This window comes from Triticum urartu, chromosome 1 (assembly GCF_003073215.2).
Source record: "Triticum urartu cultivar G1812 chromosome 1, Tu2.1, whole genome shotgun sequence".
Lineage (NCBI taxonomy): Eukaryota > Viridiplantae > Streptophyta > Magnoliopsida > Poales > Poaceae > Triticum > Triticum urartu.
In genome coordinates, this window is record NC_053022.1 from 12484626 (window position 1) to 12504130 (window position 19505).

Genomic DNA, 19505 nt, shown 5'->3' on the forward strand with positions numbered 1-19505 from the left:
CAAAGATATTTCAGCAGGGGTCAACTTATTCAAATCAAGTCTACGATATAAAGACAGAGGCATAACACTAACACCGGCTCCAAGATCACGTAAAGCAGTTTTAACATAGTTTCTTTTAATGGAGCATGGTATAGGGGTACTCCTGGATCTCCAAGTTTCTTTGGTATTCCACCTTTAAAAGTATAATTAGCAAGCATGGTGGAAATTTCAGCTTCCGGTATCTTTCTTTTATTTGTAATAATATCTTTCCTGTACTTAGCATAAGGATTGGTTTTGAGCATATCAGTTAATTGCATACGTAAAAAGATAGGTTTAATCATTTCAGCAAAGCGCTCAAAATCCTCATCATCCTTTTTCTTGGACGGTTTTGGAGGAAAAGGCATGGGTTTCTGAACCCAAGGCTCTCTTTCTTTACCATGTTTCCTAGCAACAAAGTCTTTCTTATCATAACGTTGATTCTTTGATTGTGGGTTCTCAAGATCAACAGTAGGTTCAATTTCTATATCATTATCATTACTAGGTTGAACATCATCATGAACATTATTTTTAGCATTATCACTAGTTTCAGGTTCATTGCCAGATTGAGTTTCAGCATCAGAAATAGAAATATCATTTGGATTCTCAGGTGTTTCAGTAATAGGATCACTAGAAGCATGCAAAGTCCTATCATTTTTCTTTTTCTTCTTTTTAGACGAACTGGGTGCATCTATATTATTTCTCTGAGAATCTTGCTCAATTCTCTTAGGGTGGCCTTCCGGATACAAAGGTTCCTGAGTCATTCTACCAGTTCTAGTAGCCACTCTAACAGCATTATCATTATCTTTACTATTCAATTCATTGAGCAAATCCTTTTGAGCTTTAAGTACTTGTTCTACTTGAGTGGTAACTATAGAAGCATGTTTACTAATAAGTTTAAGTTCACCTTTAACATTAGCCATATAATCACCCAAGTGTTCAAGCATATTTGAATTGTATTTCAATTGTCTACCAAAATAGGCATTAAAGTCTTCTTGCTTAGCCATAAATTTATCAAACTCATCTAAGCATGGGCTAGCAATTTTAGTAAATGGGAATTCAGCTTTATCATATCTATAGAGAGAATTTACCTTTACTACCTGTGTCGGGTTACCAAGACCATGAGTTTCTTCAATAGGTAATGGAGGAATATTATATGTTTCTTCAATAGGCGGTAAATTAAGACCATGTATTTCTTCAATAGGAGGTAAATTCTTAACATCTTCAGCTTTAATACCTTTTCCTTTCATAGATTTCTTTGCTCTTGCATATCTTCAAGACTGAGAAATAGAATACCCCTCTTCTTCGGAGTTGGTTTAGGAATAGGCTCAGGAATTGGCTCCGGAGGTGTCCAATTATTTTCATTTGTCAACATATTATTCAATAGAATTTCATCTTCATTCGGTGTTCTTTCCCTGAAAACAGAACCAGCTCAACTATCCAGGTAATCTCTGGAGGCATTCGTTAGTCCATTATAAAAGATATCAAGTATTTCATTTCTATTAAGAGGATGATCAGGCAAAGCATTAAGTAATTGGAGAAGCCTCCCCCAAGCTTGTGGGAGACTCTCTTCTTCAATTTGCACAAAATTATATATATCCCTTAAAGCAGCTTTTTTCTTATGAGCAGGGAAATATTTAGCAGGGAAGTAATAAATCATATCCTGGGGACTACGCACACAACCAGGATCAAGAGAATTAAACCATATCTTAGCATCACCCTTTAATGAGAACGGAAATATTTTAAGGATATAAAAGTAACGAGTTCTCTCATCTTTAGTGAACAGAGTGGCTATATCATTCAATTTAGGAAGATGTGCTACAACAGTTTCAGATTCATAACCATAAAAAGGATCAGATTCAACCAAAGTAATTATATCAGGATCAACAGAGAATTCATAATCCTTATCAGTAACAAAGATAGGTGAAGTAGAAAAGGCAGGGTTAGGTTTCATTCTAGCATTTAGAGATTGCTTACTCCATTTAGCTAATAATCTTTTGAGTTCATTTCTATTTTTGCAAGCTAAAATAGCTAAAGAAGCTTCTTGATCATAAACATAACCCATAGGCATAACAAGTGATTCTTCATCATCACTTTCATCAGTATCATCAGATTCAATATTTTCAATCTCTCTAGCCCTAGCAAGTTGTTCATCAAGAAAATCACTAAGTGGCACAGTAGTATCAGGCATAGAGGTAGTTTCATCATAAGTATCATGCATAGCAGAAGTGGCATCATCACTAACATGCGACATATCAGAACGAATAGCAGAAGCAGGTGTAGGTGTCGCAAGCTAACTCAAAACAGAAGGTGAATAAAGTGCAAAGCTAGATGGTAGTTCCTTGCCGCCCCTCATAGTTGAGGGATAAATCTTGGTTTTTGGATCTCTCAAGTTCTTCATAATGATAAGCAGATATATATCCCAAGTGACTCAAGGAATAGAGCTATGCTCCCCGGCAACGGAGCCAGAAAATAGTCTTGATAACCCACAACTATAGGGGATCGCAACAGTTTTGATAGTAGTGGTAACGGTAGAAAAAGGTAACAGTAGTAAAAGCAATGTTTTTGGTATTTTGTAATGATGATAGCAATAGCAACGGAAAAGTATATAAGCGACGAACAATATATGGAAATCTCGTAGGCAATGGATCGGTAATGGAGAATTATGCTGGATGCGGTTCAGCATGTAACAGTCATAACCTAGGGTGACATAGAACTAGCTCCAGTTCATTGATATAATGTAGGCATGTATTCCGAATATAGTCATACGTGCTTATGGAAATGAACTTGCATAACATCTTTTGTCCTACCCTCCCGTGGTAGCGAGGTCCTTACGGAAACTAAGGGATATTAAGGCCTCCTTTTAATAGAGAACCGGAACAAAGCATTAACACATAGTGAATACATGAACTCCTCAAACTACGGTCATCACAGGTAAGTATCTCGATTATTGTCACCTCGGGGTTAACGGATCATAACACATAATAGGTGACTATAGATTTGCAAGATAGGATCAAGAATACTCATATATTGATGAAAACATAATAGGTTGACATGTGAAATCGTGGCACTCGGGCCCTAGTGACAAGCATTAAGCATAGCAAAGTCATAGCAACATCAATCTCAGAACATAGTGGACACTAGGGATCAAACCCTAACAAAACTAACTCGATTACATGAAAGATCCCATCCAACCCATCACCGTCCAGCAAGCCTACGATGGAATTACTCACGCACAGCGGTGAGCATCATGAAATTGGTGATGGAGGATGGTTGATGATGACGATGGCGACGGATTCCCCTCTCTGGAGCCCCGAACAGACTCCAGATCAGCCCTCCCGAGAGGTTTTAGGGCTTGGCGGCGGCTCCGTATCGTAAAACACAATGATTTCTTCGCTCTAATTTTTTTCTCCCCGAAACACAATATATAGAGTTGGAGTTGGAGTCGAAGAGGCAATAGGGGGCCCACGAGGTAGGGGGGCGCGCCCTAGGGGGCAGGCGCGCCCCCACCCTCGTGGAGAGGTGGTGGCCCCCCTGGCCTTCATCTTTTGCAGGTATTTTTCTTATTTTCTGAAAAGTGGCTCCGTGAAGTTTCAGGTCATTCCGAGAACGTTTGTTTCTACACATAAATAACACCATGGCAATTCTGCTGAAAATAGCGTCAGTCCGGGTTAGTTCCATTCAAATCATGCAAGTTAGAGTCCAAAACAAGGGCAAAAGTGTTTGGAAAAGTAGATACGAGGGAGACGTATCATCGTCCGCCGCTCTCACCCGACACTACAGGAGCTGGTAATTGCGTAGGCGGGGTGGTGGTCTCCGCACATGCTTGTTGATATGTGGTTATTGGTGTGCTCTCGGCCGGCTCCAGATGAATAAGATTCTTTGGCCATAGCAGCACCCAACCCTTGCAGTTTCCAATCCGCGGTAGGGTCTCGTCATCCTCTCTCACAGGATGTACTGGAGGAGGCAAATGCTCGTGCCCCGATTTCACACTGGACAAGCTAACCCTGATGTGCCCAGCGGGGATCGGCTGGTTGGGGAACATGGGTTGCAAGGGGTCCATTATCATCCCCTTTCCCACGTCCACCTTCTGGCCTTTGATCAAGTAGAGTATGGTGCACGGGGTTTCTTTGGCCTGCAAACACATATGTCTGTGGCGTAAAACATCAGGAAGGCAACGAAAATGGAATATTCTATATATATATATATATATATGTTGGTGCGACATGTAATTACCATGACGACATTGAGCTCAGCCAAAGACGAAGGCCCATCTAGCGCGCCAGAGACTATGGACGGGCAATAGCACCGGTTCATAAGGCCCTTTAGTGCCGGTTTGGTAACCGGCGCTAAAATGTAGGCACTAAAGCCCCCTCCCCCTTTAGTACCGGTTCAGCACGAACCGGTGCTAAAGGGCAACCACGTGGCACGAGCCAGCTTCGGGGGCAGGGAGCCCTTTAGTACCCGTTGGTGTCACCAACCGGTATTAAAATGTTGGGGGGGTTTTTGGTTTATGATTTCTTTTTCATTTAATTTTGTGTTTTCCATTTACTTCTTTTTCGTTTGCTGGTATTTTAAGTTACTACATATTGTACACGTTATGCATATATATAAATAGAACTTCTAGTAGAACCGATCATAATATATATATATATATCGTCGAATGTCTCACAACCACCATTAATTAATTCACACATATATACACACATGTATATATATATATACAATTTCTCCTAATTGGTGCCTTCGGAGCCAGTGGCATTAGCCTAGCTAATTGGTGCCTTCGGAGCACGATAGCAATTGGAAGTGGTTCATGGGGGCGGTAGCGGGTAATAGTATTCTCCTTTGGGATCTATGACCTGGTCGAGCAAAAATCCCGCTATTTTTTCTTGAATTGCTTCTATGCCATCCTGTGCTAGGAGCTTGTCCCGCACCTCTTTGAACTGTTAAGAAGGAGATCAATATGCATGTGTATTAGTTGTGTGACTAGATATCGATAATGGTGTAAAAATTGTGAATAGTGTTCTGACAATCGATATCGTACCCACTCCTGTCTTTGAGATTTGCTCCTTTCGGACGCCATCATGCGAATGTTCTCGCAAACGTAGTATGCACATAGATAATTCCCCGGCGCCTGCTTCAGGGCCTTTACGAGAATGGAATTTTGATCAGATAATAATTAATCAAGCATGATAATTAAAGAGATGGCAGCTAGCTAGTACTACTTAATTACTTACCTTGGGTCGATACCATTTCAGACTTTGTTTCCATGGGCCTGGAGTGACCCTGATGAACTTTGCCCAAACCCTGCCCGCCGACAAAGAAAATGAATAAATGGGTTATTAAATAGTTTTTATCAGGAAATGACGAACTAATTAAATAGGCCGAGATATTGTTCATAATGATTGAAATTAACTGTTGACTATCCCCTTCACGATGCTGTAGTCACTTGCTTTATTTGAGTTCCTTGAAGAATTGTAGCATGCTTTCCTCTACACATTTTGCGTGATATGGATCTATTTTCCATGTGTATTCATTAATGGTATTTGGGTCAACGAACCCAATGCCATAGTGTCCACCTTTTTTCATTTCATAAATCTTCATCCTGCATAATACCACAGAAAAGAATATAGTGAGGATAATTACAAGTAATGATTGATCAAAATGATCAGCTAGCTTGAGACTTAAATTACAGAAAGAAATCACTTACAGACAATAGCAACTAACGATAGATTTGTCGAGTGCATCTTTATTGTATAGCTGAAAAAGTTCTGAATACTCAACGGTCATAGCTTTCTTATGGTAGTAATGCTCCTCGTTGACAGTCACCATGAGGGACTCTCGATTGGAAATCTTGGTAATGTCCATGTACCATTGATGCAATGCATACATTCTCGTTGGGAGCTTATTGACCTCCTCTGGCTCGACCAAAGGTTGGCCCGGGCATATTTACGTTTTATTTCCTCCTCTCTAGTCGGAGACATGGGCTTGATATCGAGGAGCTGTCCAACAATGATCCCGATCGATTCAGCCTGCGCAATATGCTCCTCGGTTATTACCACATCGCCCACCCTGGGAATGTTAACGGTTTGCCCACAATAATATTGGGCGCGCCTAATCTCATGTGTTGTTGGCACAACAAGCAGGGGGATTGATTGCGCCGCCTCTTCTCCCAGCTGGGGAACGGTTTTACCGCATTTTTTGCCAACTGATTTGCTCGAGCTCGAGCCCGCCTCTTTCTGTAGACGTGCTCGATTTAACTTCCTAAGGTGGCGCTCATAGTCTGTGTCAACAGGCTTGGGAGCTGGTGGTCTAGCCATACGAATGAAGTGGTCAATCTTTTCCACAGGCACTTTCTCCCTTGGCGGCGGTGGCGGTTTCGGTGCAAAATGGGCTTCCACCTCGGCCTTTGATATGGCTACGTTTTCCTCCTCGGACTTGTCGTAAGGCCTTATCGGAAGAGGCGCGAGGCTTCGACCAATATTGAAATCGCTTGTACCTGCAGTACTACCTCGACTTGTACCGCTACGCACCATAGCTGAGGCGGCTCTCTTCTGTGATTCCTGAGGCGGCGAAGACAGCTAGCGTGGCTGAGTTGGAGGAGGAGGAGTGGCCTGAAGCTGTGCCGGACTTGGAGGAGGAGTGGCCTGAAGTTGTGCTGGACTTGGAGGAGGAGTGGCCTGACGCTTTGCCGGACTTGGAGGAGGAGTGGCCTGAAGCTGTGCCGGACTTGGAGGAGGAGTAGCCTGACGCGTTGGTGGACTTGGAGGAGTGGGAGTCTGCTGACTCGGTGGCGGACTGCGACGAGGAGTTGGATGACGCGTTGTCGGTGGCATTCGAAAGATGATGCAATCCTTTCTCCATAGGATGATACGATGGTTGGCCTCTCCTAGCGTGTGCTCATCGTCACCTCCAGGAATGTCAAGCTCTAGCCCCGAATATTGGTCCACCACCTCATCAACCAAGACACGAGCATAGCCCGCTGGAATCGGGTTGCAATGGAAGGTTGCCTCGGGGGGTTTGTAAAAGCAAGGGCGTCCGCCACCTTCATGGATATGTTCTTCATTTTGAAGTGTAGCTCGCAGTTAGTGTTCTCCATGATGTCATCCACTTGGTAGCTATCTAGCAATGCGTCGCCCGGGGCGGAACCCACGCTGCTTCTCGGCATGGATGGGACGGTGCTATCCATTGGTGGATCATCCGCTAGCTACTGAGACCCCCTTTGCTGGCTAAGTGAGTCGATCTGCTCCTGCTGCCACTGGAATTTGATTGCCAAGTCCGCGTGCGCTGATTCTAGGCCTTGAAGGCGTTCATAGTCTAGCTTCCTCTGCTCCTCCTCCATCTTCCTCTTCTTCTCCTCCGCAATCTTATTTCCCGCACGGGTTCTGTAGTCGGCGTTCCAATCCGAAAACCCCTCATACCATGGAATAACGCCCATGTCTCGTGTTCTTCCCGGGTGTTCAGGATTTCCCAGGGCACGCGTAAGCTCATCGTTCTCTCTGTTGGGCTCGAACAACCCGGATCGAGCCTCTTCTATTGCAACAAGTAGCTTACCTTCGGCTCCGTCCAGACATGCCTTCTTGGAAACTTTGCCTGTCTTCGGGTCCAACTCCCCCCATGCGCATAGAACAAGTCCTGCACCTGGGGGGCCAGCTCAATGTTTCTGGAGTGACACCTGCATCCAGCATCTCTTTCTCAGACTTATCCCACTTAGGCATTCCCACCGCATAGCCACCTGGCCCCAGCTTATGGAACTTATCCTTTTTTGCGGCATTGGCCTTGTTTATTCTCGACCGTTCCTTAGATAATTCTGAATCCTTGAATTTCACGAAATCGTCCCAATGAGCACTTTGGTTCACTAGTGTTCCCTCGAATACTGGAGTCTTCCTTCCTTCATTGACGTACTTGGCCCATTCACGAATCTTGTGGTTCTTGAATGCAACCGCCATCTTCCTAAGAGCAGCGTCCTTGACTTTCTCCACATCTGCATTTGTGAAATGATTTGGTAGGGTGAAATGTTCCATGAGCGTTTCCCAAAGCAAATGTTTTTGTCTATCGTCGACAAAAGTAACTCCTAGACGTGGCTTTGATGGCTCTCTCCATTCTTGAAGGGAGATCGGGAGTTGGTCCTTCACAAGAACTCCGCACTGACGAACGAACTTATCCGCAATCTTCTTAGGCGCGAATGGTTCGCCATTAGGTCTGATTGCCTCGATATTGTACTTTACGCCCTCCTTCAACTTTTTGTTTGGGCCTCGTTTCGTCCTGTTGCCTGAAGATTTGCTCGATCCGGATGGCTGAAAGAAGAAAGATCGATTCGTTAATATATCTTCAAGTCATTTAAAACATGTGATGATCACCAGATGCCTACTTATATAAATATATATACCTCGCCGGTCTTTGTTGTTTCAAGATCAACATTTTCTTCGTCATGTTCATAGTTCATGACTCAATCAATTCGGTCGTCGCGATCGAATATCATATCACCCTCCCCGGTGTTGTTTAGATATTCGGAGCCGTCATAATCTTCTTCATTCCGATCATTATCTGGCCCGCGAGGATTGCGTATGATATTGAACAGGGCCTCTTCTCCCTCTCTGCCGGTATGGTCCGCCATAGGTTTTGTTTAACTAATCCAAAAGAAATATATTCAAATTACAATGCATGGATGCAATCAATTAATAAGGAAAAACTGAATCAATCATAGTACATAATAAGCATCATCGAATATATTCTCGAATTCGTCGTCTCGAATACATCGTCTCGAATAATAGATATAATCTCGAATACATCGTCTCGAATAATAGATGTAATCTCGAATACATCGCCTCGAATAATATATAATCTCGAATACATCGTCTCGAATATTGTATATCAAGTACATCACTAGCTAGGCAGCTAATAAAAATCGAATACTACAGAAGAATCTAGGACACTCGCGATTCCTGCAGCGCGGGCGGTGGACACCCAAAGAGAAGGAACCCTCACAGCATCATAGCTGAAGTGAAATCCCTGAAGAAACTGCCAGGTATTGGAGAACCTGTCGCCCTCTAACGAAACCATGTAGCGATGGACGTGCTCGTCCTCCTCCCTGACACGGCGACGTACCACTTCCGGCGGGGCCGGCTCCCTCCGCACCGAAACTGGCCCACGCGAACGCCACCAAACGAGATCAGGGTCGACGATGGGACCCGGGGCCGGGTTCCACATCAAGCGGCGCGCCCCTCCAGGCAGCACCTCCCAGTGCCAGCCTGGCGGAGCCCAGTCCCGTACATGGGTCAGCCGGACGTCGTCGCGGACGGGTCGACGGCGAGGATGCGGGCCGGGCATCGTCGAGAACAAATACTAGCTATATGCCCGCAAAAAGTAACATTTTTTTAATGATTGGATTTTGATAACTAAAATTTCTAACATTTCTATATAACTAGCATTCCTATAACATTTCTAACAATGCTATATAACTAACATTTCTATAACATTTCTAATATTTCTATAACTAAAAAACAGAAAAAAAAATTATAACATTTCTATATATATAACTAACATTTGTATAACATTTCTAATATTTCTATAACTAAAAAAAGAAAAAAATTATCTAACAATTCTAACATTTCTATAACATTTCTAACTTATATAACTAACATGTGTGTGTGTGTGCTCACCGGCGAGGCGAGAGGCGACGGGGGGCGGCGACGACGGGGACGGGGCGGCGATGACGGGGACGGGGACGATGCGGGACGGGCCGGGACGGCACGGCGGTGACGATGGGGACGACGGGGACGGGGACGACGGGGACAGGGCGGCGACGAGGGATATGGAGACGGGGGCGGCGGGCGACAGGGCAGAGGAGAAGAAGCAGATGAGAAACTGAAATTTTTGAAGCGTTTAGTTATATAGGATGGACCTTTAGTGCCGGTTGGAGCCACCAACTGGTATTAAAGGCCTGTTTTGGCCAGGCCAAGCGGCGGGAACCGCACCTCTTTAGTACCGGGTGGTGGCTCCAACCGGTACTAAAGACCCCCCCCTTTAGTACTGGTTTGAGCCACCACCCGGTACTAAAGGGGGTGCGCTGGCGCAGGTGCGGTGCGAAATGTTTAGTCCCACCTCGCTAGCCGAGGGGCGTCTGCACTGGTTTATAAGCCCCAATGCGGTAGCTCCCTCGAGCTCCTCTCCAAAGCAGGCCTACTGGGCCTAAATGTTCTATGCTTCCCTGGGGGCCTACTGGGCCTTTGCGGGCCTGCATCCTGGGCTAACAACAGGTTGGGTTTCTAGTCGTTTGCAGGGCGCTGTGGCGCAGTAGGTGGGCCTTTTTTCTTATTTTTTTTGCTTTATTTATTTTTGTTTGAGTTTTTTTCCTGTATTTAGAGTTTCTTTGTGAATATTTTTGCTTTAGGTACAAAAAGATACAAACTTTCTGTTAGTACCGGTAGTTTACAAATTTGAATAGTTTAAATTTTAATTTATTTGAAATTTGTGTGAATCACTAGTTTGTGAATAACTTAACTTTGAGAATAGATTTTTCAGTGATTCTTTTTTCTTATGTTTAATATTAGTGTGTTTTATCATTATATTCAATTTGGTAATGCTTAGGTTATTTCAAAAAATGAAATGCCTTTTGTAACGGTTGAGTTTTCGTCCGAAACCCTGATACTTCGAAAGAGATTGTCCATTTAGTACACGAAGTGCATCCTGTTTTTGCGGTAACCCTCTCTACTTTTTTGCACATGCTATGTGGGTGAAATTATGATACCATTCCAACTTTCAACCTTTTCTGAGTTCATTTGAAATGCTTTTCAGTTTCAGGGTCATTTAGCTTAAAAAAATAAGTAAAGGCATGAAAGAATTTGTTTGCACATAAAATTTCTTCGTGTTTCAAATGCCAAAACACATAACTACCCTAACTATTACAAAGATTCCCTCCTGGGTGTGAAACACAGAAGAAAGTGATGATAGTGAAGCCAATCACATCCCAGATCTTTGGGTTTGAAACTTTTTCTTCACGTATGTCCCTTTGTGCCGTAACCATGGAAAATGTTCATCATTTAACGGGATGCTCGGGTTAATATTCACTGTGAATGGAGCAATTTCATCAAACTTTTCATAATATTCTGACATGTCTGTCTTGTCATCCACTCCCACGATGTTTCTCTTCCTAGAAAGAACTATGTGCCGCTTTGGCTCATCGTACGATGCATTCGCTTCCTTATCTTTTCTTTTTCTTGGCTTGGTAGACATGTCCTTCACATAGAAAACCTGTGCCACATCATTGGCTAGGACGAATGGTTCGTCTGCATACGCAAGATTGTTGAGATCCACTGTTGTCATTCCGTACTGCGGGTCTTCCGTTACCCAGCCTCGTGTCATATTGACCCATTTGCACCGAAACAAAGGGACCTTCAAACCACGTCGATAGTCAAGTTCCCATATGTCCTGTATATAACCATAATATGTTTCCTTTCCTGTCTTGGTTTCTGCATCAAAGCAGACACCACTGTCTTGGTTGGTGCTCTTCTTATCTTGGGCGATCGTGTAAAATGTATTACCATTTATCTCGTACCCTTTGAAAGTCATTATATTCGAAGATGGTAACTGGGACAACAAGTACAAGTCATCTTCAATAGAGGTGTCATGCATGGTGCGTGTCTGCAACCAACTGGCGAAACTCCTGGTTTGTTCACGTGTAATCCAGTCATCAGACCGCTCCGGGTGTTTGGAGCGTAGCAAATTCTTGTGTTCATCCATATACGGAGCCACCAAGGCGGAATTCTGTAGAACTGTGTAGTGTGCTTCAGTGAGAGAATGTCCGTCCATACATATTATTTGTTCCCCTCCTAGCGTGCCTTTTCCATCCAGTCTGCCCTTATGCCGCGATTTAGGAACACCAATCGGCTTAAGGTCAGGAATAAAGTCAATACAAAACTCAATGACCTCCTCATTTTCATGGCCCTTGGAGATGCTTCCTTCTGGCCTAGCACGGTTATGAACATATTTCTTTAAGACTCCCATGAACCTCTCAAAGGGGAACATATTGTGTAGAAATACAGGACCCAAAACGTTAATCTCTTCGCATAGGTGAACTAGGACGTGCGTCATGATGTTGAAGAAGGATGGTGGGAACACCAACTCGAAACTGACAAGACATTGCACCAAATCATTCTCTAACCTTGGTAAGATTTCTGGATCGATTACCTTCTGAGAGATTGCATTGAGAAATGCACATAGCTTCACAATGGCTAATCGAACGTTTTCCGGCAGAAAGCCCCTCAATGCAACCAGAAGCAGTTGCGTCATAATCACGTGGCAGTCATGAGACTTTAGGTTCTGGAACTTTTTCTCTGCCATGTTTATTATTCCCTTTATATTCGATGAGAAGCCAGACGGTACCTTAATACTAAGTAGGCATTCAAAGAAGATTTCCTTCTCTTCTTTGGTAAGAGCGTAGCTTGCATGACACTGATGTATGCCGTCTTTTCCGTGCATAAGTTGCTGGTCCTCCCGTGCCTCAGGTGTATCTTTTGTCTTCCCATACACGCCCAAGAATCCAAGCAGGGTCACACAAAGATTCTTCGTCACGTGCATCACGTCGATTGCGGAGCGGACCTCTAGGTCTTTCCAATAGGGCAGGTCCCAAAATATAGATTTCTTCTTCCACCTGGGTGCGCGTACGTCAGCGTCATTCAGAACAGGTTGTCCACCAGGACCCTTTCCAAAGACCACCTTCAAATCCTTGACCATATCATGTACATCACCACCAGTATGATGGCGAGGCTTCGTCCGGTGATCCGCCGCACCTTTGAAATGCTTGCCTTTCATTCTTACGGGATGCCTGCTCGGAAGAAATCGACGATGTCCCAGGTACACATTCTTCTTACAATTAGCCAAATATATACTGTCGGTATCGTCCAAACAGTGCATGCATGCGCGGTATCCCTTGTTTGTCTGTCCTGAAAGGTTACTGAGAGCAGGCCAATCATTGATGGTCACGAACTGCAACGCCTTTAGGTCAAATTCTTCCCCCATGGGCTCATCCCACTCACATACACCTGTTCCATTCCACAGTTGTAAGAGTTCTTCAACTAATGGCCTTAGGTACACATCAATGTTGTTGCTGGGTTACTTAGGGCCTTGGATGAGCACTGGCATCATAATGAACTTCCGCTTCATGCACAACCAAGGAGGAAGGTTATACAAACATAGAGTCACAGGCCAGGTGCTATGGTTGCTGCTCTGCTCCCCAAAAGGATTAATGCCATCTGCGCTTAGACCAAACCATACGTTCCTTGCGTCATCTGCAAACTCCTTCCTGTACTTTCTTTCGATTTTTCTCCACTGCGACCCGTCAGCGGGTACTCTCAACTTTCCGTCTTTCTTACGGTCTTCTCTGTGCCATCGCATCGCCTTGGCATGCTCTTTGTTTTGGAACAAACATTTCAACCGTGGTATTATGGGAGCATACCACATCACCTTGGCAGGAATCTTCTTCCTGGGGCACTCGCCCTTGACAACACCAGGGTCATTGCGGCTGATCTTATAGCGCAATGCAGCCCATACCGGGCAAACGTTCAAATCCTCGTACTCACCGTGGTAGAGGATGCAATCATTAGGGCATGCATGTATCTTCTGCACCTCTAATCCTAGAGGGCAGACAGCCTTCTTTGCTTGGTACATACTCTCGGGCAATTTGTTGTCCTTTGGAAGCATATCCTTTATCATTACCAGCAACTTTCCAAATCCCTTGTCAGATACACCATTCTTTGCCTTCCATTGCATCAATTCCAGTGTGGTGCCCAGCTTTTTCTTGTCACTTTCACAATTCGGGTACAACAATTTTTTATGATCCTCTAACATGTGCTGCAACTTCTTCTTCTCCAAATCACTTGCGCAGTTTCTCTTTGCATCGGCAATGGCCCGACCTAGATCATCAACGGGCTCATCCGATGCCTCTTCTTCAGCTTCTTCCCGCATTGCCGGCTCAGCTTCTTCCCGCATTACCGGCTCAGCTTCTTCCCTCATTGTTGTATCATCGTATTCAGGGAACCCATGGCCAGGATAGCTGTCGTCGTCCTCTTCTTCTTCATTGTCTTCCATCATAACCCCTCTTTCTCCATGCTTGGTCCAAACATTATAGTGGGGCATGAAACCGGACTCAAACAGGTGGACGTGAATGGTTCTTGACGTAGAGTAATTGCGACCATTCTTACAGCCAGCACATGGACAATGCATAAAACCATCCGCTCGCTTGTTTGCCTTAGCCGCAAGCAGAAAAGTACGCACGCCATTAATGAACTCGGGAGAGCATCGGTCATCGTACATCCATTGCCGGCTCATCTTCAATACATAGCACCGAAAACATAAAATTAATACAATACATAAAGTTCATACATAAAGAGCATACAACACTTCAATGCAACAAACAAATAACTCTCTAGCTAAAGAATTTAAATGCAACAACAAATGCGATCAAGATCGCAACTAAGGTAACAATTGATCCAACAGCATAATGATACCAAGCCTCGCTATGAATGGCATATTTTCTAATCTTTCTAATCTTCAAGCGCATTTTCTCCATCTTAATCTTGTGATCATCGACGACATCGGCAACATGCAACTCCAATTCCATCTTCTCCCCCTCAATTCTTTTCAATTTTTCCTTCAAATCCTCGTTTTCTCTTTCAACTAAATTTAACCTCTCGACAATAGGGTCGGTTGGAATTTCGGGTTCAACTACCTCCCACATACAAATATCTATGTCAAATTGATGGGCATAATTTGTCATAAACACGAAATGCAATGAATAGTTATAAAAGAGAATATACCACATCCGAATCATAACCCGGACGAGGGCCGACAGGGACAGATATCAAAACCATGGCACTATGCATAACAAACAACGTATGGGTAAGATAATTATACGAGTAACTATATATCCAAATCACACAAACATCATTTTTTTATATAAAACTTCATGAACAAGAGGCTCACCACAAGGTGGTGTCGGCGACGGGACGTTGCGAGCGATCGACGGTGGTTACGACGGAGATTTAGAAGGTACTAAGTAAACCACACCTACATATGCAAAACTAAGTGTTATTTTGACCTCAAATTGCATATAAATCAAATACTAGCACATATATATAATTCCTCCCAAATTACTAAACTCAAAAATCAATCACTATATAAATCATTGAAAGGAAAGAGGTGCTAACCTTTGTGATCATTTGAATGGATGGGGGCCTTCAAATCTTGGGAAAAATGTGTGATGAGCTTGAGAGGAAGAGGGAAAAGAATAGAGAGGAGAGGGGAAAGGGGAAGAACAGAGCGAGCTCGGGTGGACGAAGGGTCTATGTAGGACGACCTTTAGTACCGGTTCGTGATACGACCCAGTACTAAAGGAGCTGGAGGGCCCCCGGACTGACAACATCCTGCCACCACTCACTTTAGTACTGGTTCGTGGCACGAACCGGTGCTAAAGGTTCGCCACGAACCGGTACTAATGACAGCGGCCTGGCTAGCCGTTGGAACCGGCATTAATGTACACATTAGTGCCGGCTCAAATTCAAACAGGCACTAATGTGCTTCACGTTTGACCCTTTTTCTACTAGTGGTTACCAGTAATGCCCCACCTTTATGAACATTGAACCCTGTGTAACGGAGGGAAGCTGGGGTCCTGGCGCACTCTATACAAGCCACCCCCTCCTCTGGGACAGGGGTTCGCACTTTTGTAAACACACACACACACGTATAATCCAGTCGACCACCTCAGGGCACCGAGACGTAGGGCTGTTACATCCTCCGAGAAGGGCCTGAACTCATAAAACTTGTGCGTACAACTATTCCAAAACTAGGATCTTGCCTCCTCATACCTACCCCCCATTCTAATGTCAGTCTTAGATCCACGACACCACATACATCAGTATGTATGATTTCCAACAAATATGTTGTTTGCTCCATTGTTCCAGAGAACGGAGTCTTAGTCATCTTTCCCACGAGGCATGGTTCGCAAACATCAACTGATTCATAATCAAGTTATTCCAAAAGCCCATCAGCATGGATTTTCTTCATGCGCTTTACACCAATATGACCTAAACGGCAATGCCAGAAATAAGTTGCACTGTCATTATTAACTTTGCATCTTTTGGCTTCAATATTATGAAAATGTGTATCACCACGATCGAGATCCAACAAACCATTTTCTTTGGGTGTATGACCATAGAAGGTTTTATTCATGTAAACAGAACAACAATTATTCTCTAACTTACATGAATAACCGTATTACAATAAACATGATCCAATCATATCCATGCTCAACGCAAACACTAAATAACATTTATTTTAGGTTTAACACTAATCCCGAAAGTATAGGGAGTGTGCGATGATGATCATATCACCCTTAACTAGTCTCTGTTTATTATGTAACTCCTGTTTCGAGTTACTAATCTTAGCAACCGAACAAGTATCAAATACTCAGGGGCTACTATAAACACTAGTACGGCACACATCAATAACCTGTATATCAAATATACCCTTTGTTCACTTTGCCATCCTTCTTATCCACCAAATATTCAGGGAATTTCTGCTTCCAGTGATTATTTCCTTTGCAGTAGAAGCACTCAGTTTCAGGCTTTGGTCCAGCTTTGGGCTGCTTCACGGGAGTGACAACTTGCTTGTCATTCTACTTGAAGTTCCATTTATTTCCCTTTGCCCTTTCCTTGAAACTTGTGTTCTTGTCAATCATCAACACATGATGCTCTTTCTTGATATCTACCTTCGTCGATTTCAACATCACGAAGAGCTCGGGAATCGTTTTCGTCATCCCTTGCATACTATAGTTCATCATGAAGTTCAAGCAACTTGGTGATGGTGACTAGAGAACTCTATCAATCACTATCTTATCTGGAAGATTAACTCCCACTTGATTCAAGCGATTGTAGTACCCAGACAATCTAAGCACAAGCTCACTGCTTGAGCTATTCTCCTCCATTTTTTAGCTATAGAACTTGTTGGAGACTTCATATCTCTCAACTCGGGTATTTGCTTGAATTATTAACTTCAACTCCTGGAACATCTCATATGGCCCATGACGTTCAAAACGTCTTTGAAGTCCCGATTCTAAGCCGTTAAGCATGGTGCACTAAACTATAAAGTAGTCATCATATTGAGCTAGCCAAACGTTCATAACATATACATCTTCTCCTGCAATAGGTTTGTCACCTAGCGGTGCATCAAGGACATAATTCTTCTGTGCAGCAATGAGGATAAACCTCAGATCACGGATCCAATCCGCATCATTGCTACTAACATCCTTCAACTTAGTTTTCTCTAGGAACATATCAAAAATAAAACATATGAAAGCAACAACGCGAGCTATTGATCTACAACATAAATATGCTAATACTACCAGGACTAAGTTCATGATAAATTTAACTTCAATTAATCATATTACCTAAGAACTCCCACTTAGATAGACATCCCTCTAATACTCTAGGTGATCACGTGATCCAAATCAACTAAACCATGTCCGATCATCATGTGAGATGGAGTAGTTTCAATGGTGAACATCACTATGTTGATCATATCTACTATATGATTCACGCTCGACCTTTCGGTCTCCGTGTTCCGAGGCCATATCTGTTATATGCTAGGGTCGTCAAGTTTAACCTGAGTATTCTGCGTGTGCAACTGTTTTGCACCCATTGTATTTGAACGTAGAGCCTATCGCACCCGATCATCACGTGGTGTCTCAGCACGAAGAACTTTCGCAACAGTGCATACTCAGGGAGAACACTTATACCTTGATAATTTAGTTAGATATTATCTTATAAAGCTACCGCCGAACTAAGCAAAATAAGATGTATAAAAGATAAACATCACATGCAATCATAATATGTGGCATGATATGGCCATCATCATCTTGTGCCTTTGATCTCCATCTCCAAAAGCATCGTCATGATCTCCATCGTCATCGGCATGACACCATGATCTCCATCATCTTGATCTATATCAATGTGTCATCACATGGTCGTCTCGCCAACATTTGCTCTTGCAACTATTGCTATCGCATAGCGATAAAGTAAAACAATTATTTGGTGCTTGCATCTTATGAAATAGAGAGATAACCATACGGCTTTTGCCAGTTGCCGATAACTTCAACAAAACATGATCATCTCATACAACAACTTATATCTAATCACGTCTTGACCATATCACATCACAACATGCCATGCAAAAACAAGTTAGACGTCCTCTACTTTGTTGTTGCAAGTTTTACGTGGCTGCTACGGGCCGAGCAAGAACCGTTCTTACCTACGCATCAAAACCACAACGATAGTTTGTCAAGTTGGTTCTGTTTTAACCTTCGCAAGGACCAGGCATAGCCACACTCGGTTCAAATAAAGTTGGAAAAACTGACACCCGCCAGCCACCTGTGTGCAAAGCATGTCGGTAGAACCAGTCTCGCGTAAGCGTACGCGTAATGTCGGTCCGGGCCGCTTCATCCAACAATACCGCCAAACCAAAGTGTGACATGCTGGTAAGCAGTATGACTTATATCGCCCACAACTCACTTGTGTTCTACTCGTGCATATTACATCAACGCATAAAACATGGCTCGGATGCCACTGTTGGGGAACGTAGTAATTTCAAAAAAAATCCTACGCACACGCAAGATCATGGTGATGCATAGCAACGAGAGGGAAGAGTGTTGTCCATGTACCCTCGTAGACCGAAAGCGGACGCGTTAGCACAACGTGGTTGATGTAGTCGTACGTCTTCATGATTCGAGCGATCAAGTACCAAACGCATGGCACCTCCTAGTTCAGCACAAATTCAACCCGATGACGTCCCTCGAACTCCGATCCAGCCGAGTGTTGAGGGAGAGTTTCGTCAGCATGACGGGGTGGTGACGATGTTGATGTTCTACTAACGCAGGGCTTCGCCTAAGCACCGCTACAGTATTATCGAGGTAGACTATGGTGGAGGGGGGCACCGCACACGGCTAAAAGATCAACTGATCAATTGTTGTGTCTATGGGGTGCCCCCCTGGCCACGTATATAAAGGAGCAAGGGGAGGAGGCAGCCGGCCAGGGAGAGTCGTGCCGAGGGGGAGTCCTACTCCCACTAGGAGTAGGATTCCTCCTATTCTTAGTAGGAGTAGGAGAGGGGGAAGGAAAGGGAGATGAGGAGAAGGAAAGAGGGGGCCGGCCCCCCTTGCCCTAAACCAATTCAGTTTGGGCCTTGGGGGGCGCCCCACACTCCCCTTGCTTCCCTCTATTTCCACTAAGGACCATGTAGGCCCATTGAGCCCTCGGGGAGGTTCCGGTAACCCCCGGTACTCCGGTAAAATCCCGATTTCACCCGGAACAATTCCGATATCCAAATATAGGCTTCCAATATATCAATCTTTATGTCTCGACCATTTCGAGACTCCTCATCATGTCCGTGATCACATTCGGGACTCCTAACAACCTTCGGTACATCAAAACTCATAAACT